The sequence below is a fragment of the Alexandromys fortis genome, unplaced genomic scaffold (genome assembly GCF_014885135.2).
Source record: "Alexandromys fortis isolate MF-2015 unplaced genomic scaffold, M_Fortis_MF-2015_v1.1 scaffold_5, whole genome shotgun sequence".
Classification (NCBI taxonomy): domain Eukaryota; kingdom Metazoa; phylum Chordata; class Mammalia; order Rodentia; family Cricetidae; genus Alexandromys; species Alexandromys fortis.
This window is the reverse complement of record NW_026067924.1, coordinates 9872979-9896032: the sequence shown is the minus strand read 5'-3', so window position 1 is coordinate 9896032 and position 23054 is coordinate 9872979.

The window sequence follows — 23054 nt, the reverse complement described above, 5'->3', positions numbered from 1 at the left end:
GAGAGAGAGAGAGAGAGAGAGAGAGAGAAATAACTGACAGAAAGTGGGCAAGTGGGCAGGGTAGACATATCTGTCACTCCTGTGCCACGCTGTTTTGAAAGAGGTGGTTTTCCTCTACTCCAAAACTTATGCTTTTTAAAATTGGAGAAACCTCAGAGAAGAAACTAGATCTCCATTCTGGTGGTGGTTCAGTTTGTTCTGTGGCCTGTTTAGATTTGGCAGTGGTCTTTAGTGTCTGCATTTCTTGAAAAGATCTTTGCTTTTCTCCTTCACCCATCTACTACCATATGCATGCATATAGTTATAAAATTGTTATGTTTATACAATTAATTGTATTCTTTGAAGACTGTGTAGAGATTATTTAATATTTAATATTGTGTAGATCTTAATGAGATTAAAATTAATCTATTTTCCAAGGATGTCTCTAGACTTGCAAATCAATGTCATCAAGTTATACCTTTATTAACAGATGATCTTTCCCATTGTAATAAGTATCAAAAATCATAATAATTGTTCTTAACTATGGTGTAATGCTATCCTGTGTGGAAAAAATACCTTACTTTTAACATTCCTTTCATGGACTTCTACGTGGCTTCTGATGATTGCGTAAGAAAATGTCTGGGGTAACCTTTCTGACTGTGTTTCCTGTCATTGTTTAGAACAAATCCTAGAAGTCAATTTGTAGGAGACTCTTGATGCCTCTTGAAAATTTGCTTTTAAGAAACATGTACCAGTTTCCTGGCTGAAAGAATTTTCACGGGTTCCAGGCTGATATGGTTTCAGTGCCCTTTGTTCTGTCCTTGATAAAAGAGCACGAAGCTCCCATCATCTTCCGCACGTGCTTTCTTCTCCTGTGGTGACACCTGCCACCGTGAAGTTATCCTATGCCAGTTATATTTCCTGACATCCATTCTTTTCCTCAGATACCTTTACATACCAGGGCCACCGCTGATCCCAGGAGAGCCATCTTTGCCTAAAATTGCTTTGTTTCTACCCAACATATTGGCTTTGCCATATGTACTTTTTTTATCTGTAAAAGAGTGTGTGTGTGTGTGTGTGTGTGTGTGTGCAAATGTGCACAATATGCCTACATGAGTTCATGTATACCGTTTATGTGCAGGTGCCAAAGAAGAGGGTATCGAATCTCCTGGAAATGAAGATACAGGTGGTTGTGATCCCCCTGATGGGGTGCTGGAAACTGAACCTAGGTCCTCTGAAGGAGCAATAAGGACTCTTAACTACTGAGCCAACTCTTCATCTCTGAAATTTACACATCAGAAACATAGGACTATCTTTGACAACTCCCTTTTAACCTTTCCGTAGTCTGCTAATGTACTGTGTTGTGCACTTTGCCTTTCTTCAAATCTAGATTGCTTGAATTCTTATCTTCTTAACTGACTTTTCCATGACTAATCTAATCTTTCTACCTTCTAATTTTTTCCTCCTCAGGATTCTACAAGACTCTTTGAAGAATGGATACAACTACACCTTTCCTTGTTTCAATGCTCACTGCTGAGAGACTTGTGGCCACAGCCTTTCAATGGCACATCAACCCAGGTTCTTAATGGGCAGCAGCTTGTTTGTGCACACTGCCTCCCTTCCCTGCCTTTGATTCAGCCTTCTCCTTGCCTCTGGGTGGAACTTCCTTCACCTTTCTCCCATTGACTGATCTTTTATACTCAGGTCAAACATCACTTCCTTCTACCACTGACTCCATTCCTTAGACGTGAATGGAAATCTCACTGGATTTCCATTTTGTTGTGGTATCCACCCAGACTGCAATGTCTCCAATTTTGAGCTTTTTGAGGTCAGAAACCATGACTAGATCATCTTGTGTTATGTCTCTAGAACCCACCAAAAGATGCTACTGCCAATTCCCAAGGATGCATACGGGCTGCTATTATTTTCTGTGTGTTGTTCTGTTGAATTGCTTTTGGCCTATCCAGTATTTTTATTGTCTTACCCAGCATATGCTAATATGAATTTGAATTTATGTACAGTCCCATTCTTCCAGGGTTCATTCGGATCCCTTTCGTGTCCCATTGACGGGACAAAGGACCATCCTGTAACACACTCAAAGCTTAGTCCTGGATCAGCTGGCTGTGATGTTACTCTCATGGAGCATCTTCTTTATTCTCTTTTCTTTTGGAACACAGCCATTGTTTTCTAGAATGCACAGGTGACTGTAAATCACCTTGGTGATGGTTCTGAATCAGAAAACCCAACTTGGAATAGTCACCTAGCAGGAGCATTTTCTTCTCACCAACTGTAGCAGGCATCTCATGTCAAAGTGTGGTTTCAGGTACAGAGCCGCTCATGTTTTATCCACTCCAATTCTAGAGGAACACATCAATGACTTCCTGGCTACTAATATCCCTCTGTAGATTAATACTCCAAATATATGCACATACCTAACCAGATGACTAAACAAGCAATCTCGCTATTTGTTAATTACTGTTGAGGGTTAATGTTATTTATACAATGAAGTCAATATAATCTCTATTGCTCATTAACTGAGATGTTCTGGGCTCAACTCTGTTTTATTTTCCAATTAGGTTCTATTGCTTTTCCTTATTGACTCTTGAGAAAGAGTTGTGGAAACAAACTTCATAGCTCTGAAAATGTCAGAACAATTTATATTACAGGCAAGATCCTGTAATACATAAATGTAAACAAGGATAGTGTTCAGTCATTGGGAAACACCAGATTATTTATTATTATACACCTGCACTTGATCTTACTCTTTTTTTTTAGAGTGACTTAGACTTTGTAGGTCTGACGAATGCTTCTTTCTAATATTCATTTCGCTGCCTGGGTGCCTCAAAGGCATTCCAAAGCTTTGACAAAACTTATTCATGTGGAACGAGAGGGCAAGAAAGCCCTCCAAAGGGTGTGATGGTACGCTTCCAGGCACCCTCACAGCCTGGAGCTGCCTGGACAGAAGATCTGCTCCAGGAATATCCTTGAACTTCTGCCTTCACCCCTCTGGTCAGCTAAGCAATGACTTCCAGAGATGGCGATCCAGATGCCAACCTAAATACCCCTCAACCAAAAACTGGATAAGGAAAATGTAGTACATTTACACAATGGAGTACTACACAACAGAAAAAAATGACATCTTGAAATTTGCAGGCAAATGGATGGGGCTAGAAAACATCATACTGAGTGAGGTAACCCAGACCCAGAGGGACAAAAAGGTGTACTCACTCATAAGTGACATTTAGACATAAAGCAAAGAAAACCAGCCTATCAATCACAATCCCAGGGAACCTAGATGACAATGAAGACCTTAAGAGAGATGTACGTAGATCTAATCTACATGGGAAGTAGAAAAAGACAAGATCTCCTGAGTAAATTGGAGACCATAGGAGAGGGTTGAAGGGGAAGGGAGAGGAAGCGAGGGGAGTAGAGAAAAATGTATAACTCAATAAAATCAATAAAAAATTAATCATAATAAAAAAGTAGACGTGCATGCTGAAGTGGTAGAATTAAGTTTGCCTGGCCTTTTACTAGGGCAATTGGTTTCCTTGAGAGACCTACTTTGACTCTTGGGAGGATTTCGGTTAAGTGGGGATGATAACAGTTGCCTTTATTAAGGCTTTACTACCCACCGTTTTCATATATCTATCAAATCAAAGGAGGCAAAAGGAGGAGAGAGATGGCTCTTTAATTGCTGCTACATCATTCTCCTGTCCACCCCAACACCTGTATGACACAAGACGATAGAGTTCCCGACTCTTGCTTCTGAGGCCATTTGGGCTGGAGCGGTTGCATAGCTCTGTGGCCATGGTCCAGGTAAGAAACTCCTCCACTAAGAGTCCTCTCTTTGAATGTGAAACCTGATGTCTACCATCACACCTGGCCTACCAAGGGACCTGCTTGCATTTCGTGGATAGTGCGTAGTAATGAGATCTTTCTTCCCCAACAGCCAACAGAAGAAGTCACAAACATCTCCCAGGATTCCTCTAAGCCCCTGGTGTTACATTATCTGAGACACCAGCTTACCAAACAGTAATAATTAGGGTGAATATTCTAACAAAACCAACTGATTTGACTGATTTTCAGAATTTTTATGTTGTTTTGATTTAGTTTATACTATTATGGTATGGATAAGGGCTTAAAAGGTTGGTACCCAATGCGCAGCACTGTAGGAATGGGGTGGAACTTTTGAGGGGGCTGGATCTAGTGGGATTTTTCAGAGCAGTGGCAGCATGATCTTAAGGGGTATTCTAGGCTTGAAAAACTTGACTCTTGCTTCCAAGTCAGGAGGTGCATGGTTTGCTCTGTGTGGCGTTCAGCCTTGCTATGCTATCCCAGTACCAGTGGAAATGTGTGGATCAACTCACCACCAACCGGAAGCTTCAAAATCATGAGCACAAGTGAAACTTTCCTCTCATTAAGTCGGTTATCTCGGGTGTTTGTTATTGTGACAGATAAGTGTTGTACTATGGAGTGGAAGATAGCTTTTTAGGGTTTATTGAGTTAAGTAATCAATAACAGTTAATGTCATTTATTGTTTAATATATTTACATGACAAATAACATGCTTAATGTTGGACATATGTCGTCTTATCTAGTATGTCTAATTTCTCTATGACATTTCTACTTTTGGGTTGGAAAACTGAGGGTCAAATCATATTAAAGAGGTAGGATTTGAACCTAAGTCATCCCCACTGTGGCAGTGCTGGTCAGCAGTTCTTTGACATCCAGAGGTTTGGAGTTTTATGCCTTGAACTAATTATTTCTTCTGTTGACCTGCTGCTTAGGACACTAACTGGTCCTATGGTGGACTGGAGGTTTTGTTTTGTTTTTTTTTTCCCTTCTAGACTCAGTGATCTATAGAAGCATAGACATTTACAATGTGTGAAACTAGCTAAGAACTCTAAGCCCAGACTCCCAAAACTTTTATAACCTCTGTAACATGTCCAGCGGATTCAGGACAGTTTTCCAGACTTTGTCTGAAAGCCTTTCTCTAGGAAACAGAAAGTGTGTGTGAAGAAGAGCCAGCTTGTCTTCATGAACGTTGGGTCTACATCCTAAAAATCCTAAGGCCCATGAAATCACTCCTCAAATAAGTTGTTCCTAAAGCCCGGGGGTGACCGTACATTTCCCTGATGCCTTAGCCACTGCTCTGTTTGCAGATGCCCAGGAATCAAGTCCTTCTGGTCAACCCCTTAAAATGGTTAATAACACATGTCCTAGAAGACCCATTTCTCTGTGTGTGCGCCTTCTTTATTTTCAAACGGTGTTATTTCTATTCCAGTACTCACGGGCTGTTGTCCTGCTTGAACAAACTCACCAGTGATCTTGTCCCTGACTCTTTATTCTTCTGTTATTTTCACACATCTGCCCATCCTATCGTCTCTCCATTAACCTTTCCACCTGTACTGAGACAGCACAGCGAAGCTGGAGGCCACGCAGGGCAAAGCACATAGCTCCTGACTTGGAAGCAAGAGGCGAATTTTCTTTCTCTAGCTTTTCAGGCTGGCTTAAGAATTCAGTGCCACTATTTCTTTTGAAACTACACCCTTACTGCAAAATATCAAACACTCACCCCCCACCCCAAAGTTACTTCATCTTCTAAATGAGATCTGTTCACAAATACAAAGCGAAACTCTTTGAAAAAGCTTGGCTGAGTACACTTTAATTGATAGTAATAAGAATAAATTAAGGGGGAATTAATTCACAATCATGGTTTACAAGGAACAGGTAGTGGAAAGTTTGAGACAGTATTTATACTTAAGTTTATGTGATACCTAACAGACACTACATCTTAATACTCTGCTATTTTAATATAAAAGTACATGATCATATATCTGTCTTTATGTTCTTAGAGACTGGTAATTGGCAGAGGTTTAAAAATAAAATTAGCTTCTTAGCAGCAAGGCATAATTAGTTGTGAAATTCTTCTATCAAATCATTAAGACATAAACACATGTAATGGCTTGTAAAGGCAATTTATTCTTGTTTGTTTAGATGCTGGTCGCTCGCTCTTCTTTTCTCATCTGGTTCCCAGTTTAGCTTCAAACAGCAAGTGTTCGTTGAACTGCAAGGATGCTGGGTCTTCGTCAGCAGCAGGATACAAACATTGGAAGGCTGTATTTCCAAATATCTGCTCTTTCTTTATGCCTAAAGGGCCTCTCTCTCTCTCTCTCTCTCTCTCTCTCTCTCTCTCTCTCTCTCTCTCTCTCTCTGTCTTTAGTCTCATATGCTGCTATTTTTTTTAGAGCTAATGGTTTTCTTGCTTGAACAAACCAGTGATCTTGTCACTGACTCTGTATTCTTCCTTTATTTTCACGTATCTGCCCATTCTATCATCTCTCCTTTAACTTCTTTTCCTCCATGGAACACAACATTTCAAGACAGTGCTCTGTTCTCCCAGACAACATTAAATGAAAGCAGAGTAAATAAAGGGAAAGCTAGGATCATTTCAGTAATTATGATTAGTTAAAAAAAATAACAGCAAGCACAAGCATTAAGTTTGTTAAAAAGCTTTTGTTTCCTGAGACGATATGCTTTACTGATTAAAACCACTCTAAATGCCCCACTAAGCAGTAGCTATTCTCACTATAGACTGGAAACATTACAGCAACGAATTAGGCGTATTTATAAGCATAGGTTTCTTTCTTATTAGAGAAGCCATTTCTGAAGCACCTGGAGTGTTTCCCCTCGTGATTGCCATGGTCAAGTGTCTGCCAGGAGAGTGCCATGCTCTAAGGTCAGACAGTTTCAGCCAAAGAAGTTGTATTGCTGTCTCCCTGAGAAAGGAGAGACATAGGCTTCTCCAGATATGGAATCAACGGTGACTGTGTTCTACAGGCTGTTGGCTCGTAGCCAGGCCTCTCTGAAGTAAATAGTTCACTGGATTGTAAGTCCCAAACGTCTCACTAAAATCTTACAGAACATCTGAACCCATTTTAGGGGGGGGGGGAATCAAGGCTTTTGTTTTTTCCCATTTGTTTCGTTTTTATATATAACTATATAGGTCAAGTGGGCCTCAAACTCAGAATCCTCCTTGCTTGGCTTCCCCAGTGCTGGGGTTGTGTTTGGCAAGCAGTGACTTTACCATGGGGTCTTGCAAGGAGCTCGTCACTGTCGCTGCCTTCAGTTTGCTGTCTAATGCTGGGTATTCTAGACTTCACTTCACCTAGAATCGAGCTGCATTTTTCCTTGTCACTGTAGCTCCTTTGTCCCTCTGCTTGCTTCAGCATGTCCATGGGGAGAAGCTGCTGGAATGCTGGACTCAACAGGAAGCCACGAGACGAGATGTCCTTCAGATCTTCTGCAGGCTCCCTGACTGCAAGTGCCCGGGGCATCTCTGCTCCATACACTGCCTGTGTCACAGCCCCTGAGGCAGCATCTACTCCATATTTCAGTGTTTTCTAAGAAGCCTCCTAGGTGTTTCAGTTTGGTTTTTCTATTAGTATTATTAAAACACCATGACCAAAAGCAACTCGGGAAGGAAAGGGCTTATTTCATCTTGCAACTCTCAGGTCACCTTCCATCACGGAGAGAAGACAGGGTAGGAGCCCAAGGCAAGAACCTGTTGGCAGGCACTGAAACTGAGGTCATGGGGGACATGCTGCTTCCTACCTGATCCTGTGGCCTGCTCAGCCCCCTTTTTATATACAACTCTGGTCCACCTGCCCAGGGTAGGTACCACCCACAGTTAGTCAGGCCCTCCCACATCAATCATTAATCAAGAAAAAGCCCCTAGACTTCTACACATCTGATAGAGGGATTTCCTCAGTTGAGGCTCCCTTTTCCAAAATAACCTTATCTTGTGTCAAGGTGACAAAAAAATTACCAGCACATAAAAGTTTTCCAAATGCAAATAAAAAGTTACAGCAGATAATCTCCAGGTTGGCATGATTCACGTGGGAGGGGAGAACCAGACAAAGGAGCTGACAAGAAGTGTATTCTAATGTTGCCTGACTTGGGACTTGCTGATTCTGGTACCTTCATTCCCAAACACCCTCCTCAAGTACAACCCCTCCTTTATTTGGTTACTTGGTTCACTTCATTCCTTTCTAAAATGCCCCAAATAACACTCTTAAGTGAACAGATAATTTTCATAATATTTGGACAAAATAGTTTTGCTACTGCATTGTTTTCTACATAACGGAGGGTCTCTCTCTTTTTCTTTAACCATTTTGTTGTTCTTGTTTTTTTTGTTTTTTTTTTTTTGTTTTTTTTTTTTGTTTTTCGAGTGTCCCATTGTGGAATGGTGAGGTGTTCCCGGGCATCCTGAAGGAATTCTGCTTGCAGTCTTGGGGGCAGGAACTTAGAAAGCGTACTGATCTAAAGGGAATGTTCTAAAGGGATGGGGTCAAAGGATGAAGTTGGTAGGGTCAACCATGAGCCAGGATTTGGGGACAAAAGACCACAGTTGGACTTGCTAGACTCTGAGGAGGTAAGTGTGGCTCATCTGTATCTCTCCCACAAGGACTTGCAGCAAGGCTGACAATTTCCTGTCTTTCGTATCAGAATGAGTATCTGGAAAATAGAGGGACTTGTGCTTCATGTAGGTCAACAGAGTGGGAAGGCTAGGAGGCTCACCTTTTGTCCTGCATCTCACTCAAAACCTCTCAGTGCTCACCCGCAAGTGTCCCCCCAGCCTTTCAACGGAGTGACATGGACCCCAGCTCCAATATGCACAGCCCTCACAGTCCTCAGCTATGCTTATCCAATAGCAACTCTGGATGGCGAGTGAGGTGGACGCTGCCAAGTCCATACTGCAAGCTCCGAGTAGCCAAGGCCCATGCTTGTCAGCAGTCAGCAGAGGCTACTGCAGTGATTCTCAACCCGTGGGTCATGACCTCTTTGGAGGGTCAAAAGATCCTTTCATAATGGTCACATAGATATCCTGCATATCAGGTATTTATGCTATGGTTCATAACAGTAGCAAAACTATAGTTATGAAGTATCTATGAGATATTTTGTCACCGGGGGTCAGCACATGAGGAAGGAACTGTATTAAAGGGCTGCAGAGTTGGGAAGGTTGAGACCACTGGTCTAGTGTTGTTGTGCCCACCCTCCTCCCCCTCCTCTTAACCTAGGGCTATGCCGGTAGCTATCAGAACCTAGGGGGCCTGTGCTTTGGACTTCTTGTCAGCCTGCCTTCTATAAAAGAGCTCACCTGCTTTTCTACTGCACATGCAAACACTTCTTCAATCATCACAGTGCTTGGCTATTCCTTAGGACTACTCTAGCAGAACTGGAATCGTGGAACTAAGATTATCCAACACAAGGGTTTACCTTCAGCCCCAAGTCGACCCTGACCCTTTGTTCTCTCATTTCTGCTTTGTCATTTTCTATCACTTTTTATTTTGTTAATACACCTTTTATAAATCATTGTGCTATTATTACTTGCTCTTTAAATCCTGCTCTTCAGATTGGTTTATGGATTAGCACTTTTCTTCTGTCACTTGCCTCCATGGATTTACTGGATTTTCTCTCTCTCATAAGGATTCTCCACCAACGTGCTGTGCTGTTTCTACCTCAGACTTGAAAAGCATTAATGACCAAACTGCTCAGCTTTTTTTCACTTTTTGACTCTTTTGGCTAATCTCAATGAATAATTTTTCATTGACTTTTCAAGCTGTCTTTCTAAGCAGAAAACACCTCACCATGTTATTTAGTGACAAAGACCCGTTGTGGAAAATGTCCACGCAGTGATTTTTCCTATCGTGGGCTCATCGGTGCACACACCAACACACACCTAGATAGCATAGTCTAGACACACTTAGATGATGTGGTACAGTCTCCATCATGTGTGGGATAACTAAAGTCTCAGTGGTACAGGATGGCGTGTTTTTTTTATTTGCTCTTCAAGGATTCCAAAGAAGATCAGAAAATAGCTCTGTAGTGATTTTTATCTCCATGGTTGTTGAATAAAATGGATGGAAGTTAAAAATCTATGTCACCAGCATTTTCTTGCTTGTAGAAGAGAAATATATAAGAATGCACACCTTCTAGGAGAACTTTGAGTCGTTAAGTGAGTCTGTATTATAATGACTTCAAGTCAGACATAAGTATTTTTGTCGTGTTTCCAAATTTCATCTAGCAAGCCCTGTTCCAGGAATCTGTCCTAAGGAAACGATCAGGGTTAGGCTTCCCACCTAGAAGGTATTTCTGTGTATGATTTATGAAGATAATAAATGGAGATTAAAGGATAACCGTTTCATTAAATGCTATATATAGCTATAAAATCATTTTCTAAAGACTGGGCTTAGTGAACGTGGCCATGGAAAGATTGCAGGATGCAGATGGGCATGCATGCATGCATGCACACACTTGATAAAAACATTTTCAATAACTATGCTTAATTTGGTATGAAACAAACGGCTTCCTCTTACAGATGGTGTTTATTTTGCTCAAAATAAGAATCGTAGTGTCATTTTCTTCTTTTCTTTCATATTTAGTATCATAATATAAATGGCCCATATTTTAGAGCATTTATCAAAAAGGTGGAAGAGAATATAGAGAGGAAATACTGTGTGTGCCATCCTGAGGTAAATCCCTGGCACAAGCAGAGGATAGATCAAATGTGTGGAGCAAGGAGGGTCAATTCAGATCAGCAATTCACCCATGCTGAGGGGTGATGGCTGCCGGCTGCCTGGGACCCCACCTGTCCCAGCAAAGGTGGGAGGGTATTTAGCCAAAGCAAGGAGTTTTAAAAACACCTTGATCCCGTGGACACTTTCATTACCAGGCGCTTGAGAGAAGGGTGTGGAAGGCTAAAGCCGGGATTTAAAAGACTTTTTGCACTCCGCTTCTACCAAGGAGAATGTTAAGTAGAGAAGCCAATGAAACAGAAACAGATGGCTCAGATTTTCTTTGAAACATAGACAGATTGAAGAAAAAGAAGTTTGGCAAAAAAATGCATCTGGGGTTTAGCCAAACTGAAAACATTTGAGAAACAGTATGAAACCCTGAAAGAACATTAAGGCACCCACAACACTTACATTAAGTGTAACGTGATAGAGGCACAGAATGAAATGGAGCTTTAAAGACAGAGCCCAGTTTCCGGTGAGCTCTAGCAGCCGACTTGGGGAGTCGGGCCACTGATGGCAAGTCAGGCCACCTCAGCAACGAGCGGGACCGGAAGCCACGTGCCTCTAACACCTGTGAGTCGGAAAGCCTCTAAGACCTTGTGTACCCATGCAGCTGAAACACCCAACCCTAACAGCCCATGTTGTTGAAACTGCCCAGACGTGAAACCAGGCGAGACTGAGGCTGCCCCTGTGGCTGAAATGACAAGCAGGAGTGTAATCTGTAAACCCCAAATGGGCTGGGAACTGTACCTGCCCATGAGACTTAAAAGACCTGTGTGACTCAAGCTACCTGGGCTACTGTTATGAAGTGAGGTTGGAGTGTCCTATGCCATTGTCACCTTCTGTGGGACTCAAACAGCCTAGGGACTTGATGGACCAGCGTGACTGAAGTGACCTGAAGTTTGCAGATTTCCTTTTCTTTAGTTCCTAGGCATTAGAGGAGATGACCGAACACTGTTTAGCAGAAGGAGCCACCCTCCCACCACGTTGTTGAAGTATTTAAACTACCTGCTACAAAGAGTAAGGAACGTTTCCAGAAGGTGTATTTGCCTGAGAACTTCGGCATCCTTGGCCTCAGGGGAGAGCTCGGTTTTCAAGGAGCCTTGTCTTAGAAGCAATGAGCACAGAAGGACTATGTCTGGCTATACCAATGTCAGGTGAAGGGAATGCAGTGTATGAGCTGAGGGACATGGCAGTGTACATATCTCAGATTTCTGAAAAAAAAAAAAATCCGAGTTGGCAGTGTGCAAACGGGTTCCAAAATGAGAGGGAGAGAGACAGGTGGACTTCTCAGTGCGTTGTTTTGGACAGAATGATGATGTGATGTCCTCATGAAAAAGGAAAATATAGAACACAATAAAATAAAAATAATAATAAAAATAAATTAATTAAATCGGGGCTATTATCTTCAAACTTATCAGGTTTTAGAGTAAGAGCTGAGAAATAAAACATTAAAAATAAAAGCAGCAAATCTGCTCTTCAGCATCTATCAACCCACAGAAAGAAGGCAGCAGCACGTGGGGACAGTCAGTGCAGGGAGACACGAGGCAGGAAGGCTCTGCAAGTGAGACAGTTGGTGGATGAAAGGTTCTCGGGGTGGCAGTGGGGTCTCAGAGAGGTAAGGCACCTTAGGGTTGCAGTGGGACACCAGAGAGGTGGGACATCTTGGAGTGGCAGTGGGATACCAGGAGGTGGAGAGTTTTGGGGTGCCACTGGGCTACCAAATGTCTTGAGACAGGGGTGAGGAGGTGGTCTAAATACCAATGGGCTTTGTAACCTTTGGGAACTCCGTGTGATAGCTTTTACACTGATTATACAGCACTTTAAAGGATATTGTCCTCTCTGGAACAAACAATAAAGCTCCTGGGTTACAGACCCAGTTGTTTTATACCAGAAACAAAGAAATTAGCTGATAATATTGCTTTAAAATGGCCACACTATTTAGTGATACCTATGTACCAAATTTTTCTTCCCAGTTTTCTCTAAGAAGAAAGACCTGTAACAAACCTCCTAAGTATTAACTGTTAACTGTATTAAAAACAAAAAAACACCCCAAAACAATACTTATCAAAAATAAAAACATCAAGAGACCTGTCAATTTTTTAAAAACTATTTGAGCAAGAACATGGTTTAGAATCATAATGTTCTAAGCCAAACTCCGCCCAAAATGCACCGCCCTAAATGCTGAGATATTTTTATATAACTGATAGACGGTGAGTGACACATAGAGATTCCCTGGTGTGCAGCCCAGCACTTGCCGTGCCGGGGCATCATCTAGCAACTCTAAGTAGGATTGGCTTTGGGTTTGGTTGCTGTGATGATCTGGGACTCCATGCTTAGATACAGGTTTTAGGTTAGGCTATGGAGTGTTACAGATTAAGCTAGCGTCCAGTTCACTATGTACAGAGGCTACTTTGGACTAAATGTCATCATCAAAGTACAGAAAAAGATTTAGGTCAAAAATTAATTCAATTTAAGAGTAGGAATACTTTAGAGACAAGAAAGAGTTGTACACCGCTCTCTGCCGACTGTCAGGAAAGGCTGTTTGGTGAGACCTCATTCAAGTTCCCGATGGAGGGAGAGATAAGAATTCACGTCCCAGCAGGAATTTTCATTCCATTGAACTTTGTCAGCTAACTGTTTAAACGTTTGGCCAGGAACTGTAACCTCTTCAGGGAAGGTGTGAATCACATCACACAAAAAGCTCTGTCCTAGACTAGATCTGAGGTGGCTTTTATCTGTCTGTACGGAATTCCATGTAATGAGACCCCCTCCCCCCACCTACTTTCTCAACCTGTTCTCAGAAGTCTTGTGAGACTTCTGCCTGCTTGCCAGCCAGCCCCAACCCCATCCCCATAGGCTGTTTCTCTGAATACCTGACCAGCCAGCCTGTTGAATACATACAATCAGATACTTTCCATCAGTATCTTCTTAAAAGTAGTTCAAATATTGGCTCTTGGCTGGATGTATTGCTCAGCACATGGGAGGCTTGAGTTCAATCCCCAGCACCACACACACACACACACACACACACACACACACACACACACACACACACAAAGTGAATGCAGTAAAAGAAAACTATGATGCCAAGGATTCTTTTTGGAATAAAAGCATGATCTTAAAAACTGCCACCAAGGTTCAAGACACAAGGAACAGTACTGAGGAGGATTCTGGGAAGATGGTTGCATAGGGACTGCTGGGAATCTGTCCTTGTTTGGCAACAACTGTCCTGGCAGAGTTTGTTTGGTGCTTACTATTTCTGAGTACCGCTGCCTAGCAAGGACTTTCAGCTTCCAAAGGAAGATCAGTTCATTCATTTCTTAGGTTGGTGGCGGCTACCTGTCCATCACCCATGTCTTGGTACCATAGCAGCAGCAACACCACATTGGAGGCAGCAACACTTAAAGACACTGCTATTTTCTTAGTATTTTTTCTTTATCTGCCATTTGCATGACTTCTGATATTTTTGCTCTATATTTCACTTTTAAACTTCCTATTGTATTGTAAAGGATTCTTTCCTACAGCTCTGTCTTGTCTCCTCACACCCCACACTGTGGGGAATCTAAAGTCTTGGGACCAGACTGCTGGGACCTGACCGCAACTGTTTTCTAGGGCCCAGGAGTCAGTTCAGTGTCTTCATAGAAATATACTGACCACTTCTCTGTTTGTCTTGGGTATTCCACCTCTCTTTTATTTCTTGCTCTTCTACTTTCAAGAATGCATTTTTTTTTCTATTACAGCTCCAGGTAAAAATGGTCTCAAAGAACAAGCATGCAGAGAATATGTTAGTGTGCACAGCTTTCCCCAGGGCACCAGCTTACCATGAGTTTTCTCACTGACCAGCACTCCCAACTTAGAGCCATTCAACTTCCAGCTCCCAACCTTGTGATCACACATATCTGCACAGCCATTCTATTCTTCACCATCCGTACAGTGTTCAACAACTCCAAAGGGCGTTCAATACCCTACGACAGCCACAGGCTAAAGTAAATGTTTTGAGTAGAGCGGAGGTGCACAGGCTTAGCAGACACTCAGTGCGTGAGATGTATTCAGCACACCTTGGATTAAATGATGCTTTCAGCTTACATGGATGTCTACAGATATGTCCCCATCAGAGACATCTGTACGTGTGAATGCTGTTGAAATTTGTTAGCAGGAGGCATCAGGTGTGCAGTTAACTGCACAGTATAGGAATAGACTCTTGTATTTCCATCTGGCCCCAGCCATATATCACCTTCCTCGCAACTGTCATCAGGAGAATAGATGACTCTGCTGCCTTCCCCATGTCATGCTCTTTAGCCTATAATGTGGCTAACAATAGGGGACCCTGTGTGCTCCTGACCCGCCAGCGCCAGGTGTGCCCATCTGGTCCCCTGCTCCTCATCCCTGTGCCGAGTGGTCATGTCACTGGCGGATCCCCACCCAGCGTATTCCTGAGGACTGTTTTCTCCATTCTCCCTCAATCCTTTTCTGAGTCACAATTTGTCTTCCTTGGATTTTTGGCCTTAATTTCTGGAATCCATCCCCATTCACACCATTAGTTTCCACTGCTGTCTTAAGAAAGACTATGAGCCCACATTCTACTTTGCTTCTCAGATGATAGTTTGGCTTGGAATAGAGAGAGCTTCAGGTTGAAAATAATCTTCTTTCAGGACTAAACGAATCTTTTTTTCCCCCACCTCTCAATACTTCTGTGTGGAAAAGACAAAGCCGGGTTCCCATTCCTTACCCATCCTGAGTTCCTGCTAAGGTTGCCTGCCACTGCTGTTGTTTGGGTTTTCTTTCCAAAGCTTTTAGGGTCTTTACTCCCATTATTTGTTTGGAGTTTCAAAACAACTAGATCTGAAACATTTCTCCTTGGGTTTAGTGTCTACTCCAGTCTAGAAACTCACATGCTTCAGTTCTAAAGAATTGCAAAAATGCATACAGAGATGCTTCCTCCCTTATAGTTCCCGTTTGCTCTTCAGAAGCCAGGACAGCTATCCAGATGATTAAGTGGGACCTATGTGAGAAGAGTGTCCAGCAGAGCCGACAAATTGAATGCGACACTTAAGGCATTTTCTATCTTTAGAAGCATGGTACTGAAGATTACAGTCAGGTATTGGAAGACAATTTTATTGTTTTGATAAAAGGATGTGATTTTCATCAGGAAACTTGTGTGGGATTCTAGTATACTATCACACAGTGAAAACGCTTCGGGGCAACCGAAGTCAGTCCTCTTTAAAGGGGTTTTATAGTTAGAAACCATGTGGGTAAAACAAGCCAGATAAATTGTAATTAAATGAGTGACATGTATAAAATAATTTGTAAACAATCACACGATGCCCCAGGCATACACATGTCCCAGCTAAGCACTGAGCAGTTCAATGTGGGTATGGTGATACACAGAAAGATTCCATTTTCATTTCTAATTGACAGCACATGGCAGTGAGTATTGGAAATTAGAAAGCACAGTCCCGGGTATGGCATAGGTTCTGGAGAAGAGAAACCACAGAGAGACATCTGACGCGTCCTGAGGAAATCATGTTCCAGGAATTACACTCATCAATGCCGAAAGGAATTAGGTGTCCCTCAGCCAAATCCCTGCTATTTTAGGAGGCAGTAGATAAATGATTGTTTAAAAGTCTATTTTTTTTAGAGGGTTGTGTACCAGGTTGCTAAGGAAGACTATTCAAGGATCACAGACTGGACAGTTTCAACACAGAGTTGCCATGTTCTACCAAGGTGACTGTGGACTTCATAGTTTGAGGCGATTAGGGAAATGTTCTCAGCTCATGGCTGGCTGGAGAGTCTAGAAGCATATTTGACTACCCTTCAGTGGTATCCTACAGGGTCCTCCCGGCTATGCCAACCATGACACAACTCACAACCCGTCTTTAAGCTGCAGCTGTATGTCCCAGTCAAGCAAATTCATCAGAAGACTCACACATATGACCCCTATGTGCATGCCAATTCTGTTACCAGCTTCCTAGGGTGGGCTTCTTGGTCCAAGTTTCCCATGGCTTTATCATTCATTGACTATTGTTGGGGCTGAACTGTTTCTTCCCAAAATTCATGTGCAAGAGTCCTAGCTCTAGTGCCTTTGAATGTGACTGTCACCAACACAGTAACTAAGGTAAAAATGAGTCACTGGAATGATCTCTAAACCAGGCCAACTGCTGTACCTATATGCAGAGTTAGTACACAAGCAAAGGGGTGCCATAGTATCTGCATGTCAAGGTCAGATGAGGTCAGGAAGACCATAGCATCTGCAAGTCAAGCAGAGAGGCCTCGGAAAAACCAGCCTTGTTCCCGAATTTCAGGCCCCAAAACTGTGCATCCCTGGAGAAAGGCCTGAGGCAGAAGGTGAGCAGGTATGATGTGTAGCCTGTAGTGTGACTCAGTCGTCTGCTAAGGGTGAACACAAGGAACCAACCAATGTTTCTACCTCCACCCCCAGCCTTCAACCATGCACTCTTGGGAGTGGATGAGAGCCTTAAACTCCAGGGAGTTGTAGCAACAGAAGGAACCATGGTCTCCACTTGAGTAGGTCTTCTTTTGATATTTATAGTGCAGGGAAGAATGAACAAGAACTGTCCTTCACTTATTCCTTAAGAATACTACAAACTACAAGAGCTAGTTTCAGGACAGGCTCCAAAGCTACAGAGAAACCTTGTCTTGAGAAACCAAAAAAAAAAAAAAAATTACAAACTAGTGTTCATTATTATTGAAAAGCCAAGATTATGTCATTTTGTAAAGTTCCATCTCAGTCAAATGATATAGTGATTTGAGAAAGTGTAATTGTTTCTCCATGAATGAATTTTTTTTTTCCTCCCATGTCCTGGCTGCTAAAGGCAGCATATGCCAAAAGTGGAGTTTAAATAAATTCTTAAAACAAAGTTAGGTTTCAAGATTAGTTTCATTTCCTGTTGCTCTAATAAAATACCCTGACAAAAGCAACTTTGGAGAGAAGCAGCTTATTTTAGCTCCCAAGTCCTGGTCACAGTTCAGCCTCTCTGAGAAGTCAGAGTAGCAGGAGCAGAAAGCAAAGAACCAGTGACTGCTCACTCCAGTCTCACACGTCCAGGACCCAATCCACAGGAAGGTGCTGCCCATGCATCTTCCCACTTCTTAGTGTAGCCAAGACAGTTCTCCTTGAACATCCCCACAGGGCAACCTAACCTAGACAGATCCTCATTGTGACTCCCTTCACTGCATCAGGTTACTATAACAAATCTCCAGCACAGCCTCCAGACCTCAGAAAGAACCTACACTGGTGTAAGTACTAAGATGGAATAATACTGGCAAAAGAACAGACAAAAACGGAAGAGGAAAGAGAACCCAGGAATACCCTAGCATAAATACACTTGAAAATGGTCTCTTAGTTATTGGTGGATTGGTCTGTGTCTCCTCAACCAAACACAGCGCTAGGGTAACACAGCCCCCATAGAACCCATATTTCATCTGAATTTTATCCTTTCTCTGGTTTCTAATATCTGGCTTACGCCCTTACTGGTCTCTTTGCAGTTTTATAATTTTACTGAAGTTCTAATTATTTTAGAATCTTAGAAAAATATTCTATTTATGTGTTTTGCAGGCTTCCAATTTCCCTGCAGGTACAATTTAAAGTCATCGTGTATACTCAGAACATATTTGTTTATTTTTTTTTTTTAGATCTGCTTTCACTATGCATTCCAGACTGTCTTTCCACTGGGGGTTCTTCTCACAGACTCTTGAGTGCGGTGAGAGCACACACCACCCCATCTAGGGTCTGTTGTTCATTCTCCATGTGGTTGCTAAGTCACAAGGCGATTGCATACTTGCTTTGCCCTGCAAAAACGATCACGTGTTCCATTAATCTCTTCTTTCTCATCTGGCTCTGTTCCCCCAAAGAAACCTGCTCTTTGGAGGGCTCCCCACTGAAAGACTGAATCGCATATGGCAATGCGGGGACATTAAGAAAGTGGACCTAGTTAGACACAGTGACGTGCAAGCAGTTCAGACGGACCTCGCACTTCAAGGTCACAAAAGCCAAAGTGCTCCCGTGTTGTGTAATATTTGCGGGCTACAATCTAAATTTTATTTTTGCTCAGTTAGGAAAACTGTCACATAAGGTACCTGCAAAGGGTGCTTGAAGGGAACATGACCATGAGCCCTGCATGCAGGTAAATAAGCCAGCAAGCTACAAGCTTCTTAGCATTTATTAAGGAATATGCCAATGTTACTTAAATGTGTATGATGTGGAAGAAAAGGTTTAAAAATGAGAGTTGTAACAAACGTGTTGTAATTAATGTCTTTTGGAAATTAAAATGTTGATCAAAACCTTAAGGAAAGATTTGCTGTTGACGAGTGAAGATAAAATAAGGAGCACAGGAGAGTGATGCCCTGAAAGAATCCTTCTTGGCATTACTGATGACTAAGATACGTTTTCTGCTCATGAATCCTTGAGGCACACTTATGTAATAAGCTCAGCTGACTCAGAGATTCCAAAATTTTCATCCAGGAGATTTGGAGTCAAAGGCTTAAATGTTAATTAGTTTAAATTAATGCACTTTAATGAATTCCAACTGAAGCAGAGGACTAGGAGACAGGGAAGAAAGACTGTCAAGAAAGACTGGAAAAAAGCTCATCGCTTTGGACCTATTCCTGGAGGCTGTGTGGGAATTTTTTCCTATATCAATGCTTTCAGGGGTTACTTGATTATTCAAGCAACATGTCTTTCAAGTTTAGACGCTTTTTGGTCTTCCAATGCTTATAGTTTGCTTAATTGTTTACTGGACGTGTTTTCTGACAAATTGGAAAATTAGACACATTGATTTTCTTTCTGAGTCTTACAAAAAGTATAGGTTACAATTATAGGGATAACCTTGCTATCGTGAGCTCAGTTGTGATGATGAATTTCTTGGCATATGCTCTAATTCTTTTCTAGAAAGTTCTCTGCAGTGTGATTCAAGGAAGAAAAAAACCACCAAACAAACATGTAGGACTGACTATTTTCTGCATTATTCTCAAACAAGGAAAATTTCCAGTGTGTGAAAGAGGTATATGAAGAGTTTTCCACCTGTGATTCTTTATGGAGAAAAATGTTCCAACACCTCTTGAAAATATGAATTTGAAAAAGAGTTGCCTGTGTAGCAGGTTCGCTACTTTTTGGCACTAACAGAAATTCTTTGCAGCTCCATATGTGAAATACCTATTTTAAATTTTTAATAATGCATGTTTTTATTACATTCATATAATTTGAAAAGTTATAAGAGAATGTAGCAAGGGACTGCTTCCCTCAGATCCCAGTCTCTCAGTCAGTGTGAATTGCTCGCCAGTCTTTGAATTCTGCAGAAGTCCACAGAACAGCTTCTTGAGAGCCACCAAGATCCCACACTGCTGCTGAAAATGGCTCCTTATAGTTGTAGTTGCTTACCTAAAGACCTCTGAAACTTCAAAAAGACAGGGAAATGCTCTCTACAGTATAGACTGGAGCAGGTCTGAGCATGTCACAAGCAGCTACAGTGGGAAAATGTAGACAGCATCACAAAAAGCAAGTGGTGTCAGCCTTAATGCAATGCAAGAGCCTGTCCCCAGAGGGGCTCCTAGTGTGCCCCTGGTGTGTCCAGTGTGTGCTCTAAATCGCTGTTCCCATTTAGAGAAGCCAACCAAGACCTTGCTAGTGACACAGACTTCATGGTAAAGAATACTTTGTGACCATTTTGTTGGTACTTTGTGACTCGTCTTAAACATAGAAGGCAACTGGTACAGATGTCCACTCCAGTCAACAACTAAGCATGACTCTGCGTAGAAGCACATATAGAATGTGCTCACATTTGTCTGTATGTTATTGTAATCCTCACAACCACCCATGAATTTAGGCAGTGCCATTTTTGTTAGAAATGACAATACGAGAGGGAGGGTGTAGCCCAGGGTAAGAGCACTTGCCTGGGCGGCATGAGACTCCGTTCTGGTCCAGAGACTGTCTCCCAGGTGATTTCATAATTTGTCAAGTTGAAGGTTAATAACAGTGACACAACAACTTTGTCCTTTTTTTTTTTTCATATTCCATTTGGTTAAAAACAATCAAGAAAAGAATCCAAAAGGGTTTTCTCATTTAACATGCAGAGTGAAAAAGACAGTGGACTTTGGCATGTGACTGGCAGGAACTAGCATGAGCCCCTTTCTCCCAGTGCTGCCGTCAGCCCTCTGTATCCATGACGTCAGTATCGTCAATATTCTGGGTAGTTTATGTCGACTTGACACCAACTACAGTCACCTCAGAAGAGGGAGCCCCACCTCGGGAATTGCTTCCCTTAGATTGACCCTTAGGAGAGACTGGGGAAGTGAGGCATTTTCTTCGTTAAAGATGGACATAGGAGTATTCAGCTCACTGTGGGTGAAACCAAGCTGGACAAGCCGTGAAGAGCAAGGCAGTAAGCAGCGTGGTCTCTGCTTCAGTTCCCACTTCCAGGTTACTGTCTTGAGTTCCTGCCCTGGCTTTGCTGGATGATGGACAATAAGCAGTAAGTTGCTTTTGGTCATGATGTCTATCGCAGCAACGGAAAGCAAACGAGGACACTAGAGTTCAATGGACTCTCCCCGGGGGGGGGGGGGTGGAATTGTTAAAAAGTGCCTCAGTATGGGGCATATGTGACTTTTCCCTCATCATTATTCCCTACACCATACAGCCTAACAACTATCTCCCTGACAATGGGCACAGCAATATCATTAGAAGTTGTCTAGAGGTGATTCAAAGCAGACCCTGGGGTGTGCAAAGGCCCGTGTCAACACCACAGCTGAACATCTGAGGGTCTGAGTGTCCAAGAGGGGCCTTGAGCATGCCTCTTGCGTGCGTGCGTCTGTAGGATTTTTTTCTAGGTCTTTTGTTCTCTTTTTAAAAACCTAGTTCTGAGATCACATGCAGAGAGAGAGGATCCCATTTTGGGGTAAAGAATTTATATAAAAGAATACAAAGAAAGGCTGGCAGGACCATGTTTATCCAAAGTGGATGGTAAAAGAGAAAGTGCCACCTGAAGAAGACCCGTGGAAACACACCCAGCTTTCTCTGCACGCCGACGCCGCAGGCCACCCACAGGGGTGTTGCACAGAACCTGGGGACCTAGCGAAGAGCACAGGGCTTGGTACTTCCACTCCCAGCCTCCCAGAGATCTCGTATCTGAGCCAGGCGCCGTGAGCCTGAGCGTGGCCTTTGAAGTGCTTCTCCGTATCTTGATCTCCTCTGCCTCTTACCAAGTTACGGTCTCCCTAGTAACTTTACTTGATTCAATATTTTGGTGGTTTTTAAACACACAGGACAAGTTCTAACAGTAAAATCTCATGATTCAGGGACTGCCCCCGAAGCCTTAGGCGAACTTGCAGTGCGGGGCAGCTTAGGAAGGCTCTGCTTGGGAGCGGCTGGGCTGCGTGACGAGATGTAATTAGCTGTCCTGTTGACTAGGCTCATGCTGTTGATGAACAGAGTTGGAGGCCAGATGATAATGACAGCGATCTACTCAACTTAGGTAGAAAGTATTTCAGATGGCGTTAGTTGACCTTCGGTGCTTGGCCAACACAGTCCGTCACGGACGCTGTGTAGGGTTCTTCCATTCACGCTGAGGAATACGGCCAGTGCTCTTCTTACACGATGGAGGCAACGTCTCTGCCATCTGTTGACAAGAGCTTGCTGCTGTTGTCCAGAGCTTTGGCTGCTCCAGCTTTTGGAGTACTGAATGGAGTCAGGCGATCACTGTAGAGCCGAACGCTGCCGTGCTATGCCTCGGCGTCTTGTCCACCGGCCTCAGAATGTTGCTAGAAGTCGTGCAAGTGTTCTGTGTGCAACAGTTCTAAATTCCCCAGTGAAAATATGAAAAGCACACCCCTTGCTGCCTGGCTTGAAGTGATATCTATGTCTGATCACTGAGGGAACAGGATTCAAGCCAGCTGCCACTCTCCCCAGCTCCCAGAAGTCTTCCACATACATTGCTTTCCAGGAATTTACTCATCAGTAAAGCTTTAAATGGGTCTTCCAGTGCTTCCCCATCACCCTCTAAAATGGGCTATGTGCATTCCTCGGCAGGTGGGGCTCTGGATGACAGTCTGCCTTAAGACAGCAGGGACTGCAGGAAGAGGAGGTGAAAGAGTGGCATCTGTGAACCCTCCCCCTAAATCCTTCTCAGAAGACCCTCCTCTTAAAGCTTCTACCAAGCTGGGGTCCAAGCCTTCACTAACTTTTTTTTTAAGCTATGATCAAACCATTTGTGACTGCCCATGTATAGATTCAAGCCTGGGCACTCAGTTCTGCTGCACTGATCTAGAGTGTACGTTCCATGTTAATGCCACACTGTTCCAATCACTGTAACTTTGTAGAAAGTTCTAAAATCGGGAGCTGTGACTCCTACTACTCTGCTCTACATTTTTAGGATTTTTGTTTGTTTGCTTTAGAATGGGTATTAATCTGGGTCCTTTGAGATTGAATATAAACTTTATTACAACGTGATCATTTTCACCCAGAACCCAGTAGTAACTCTGATAG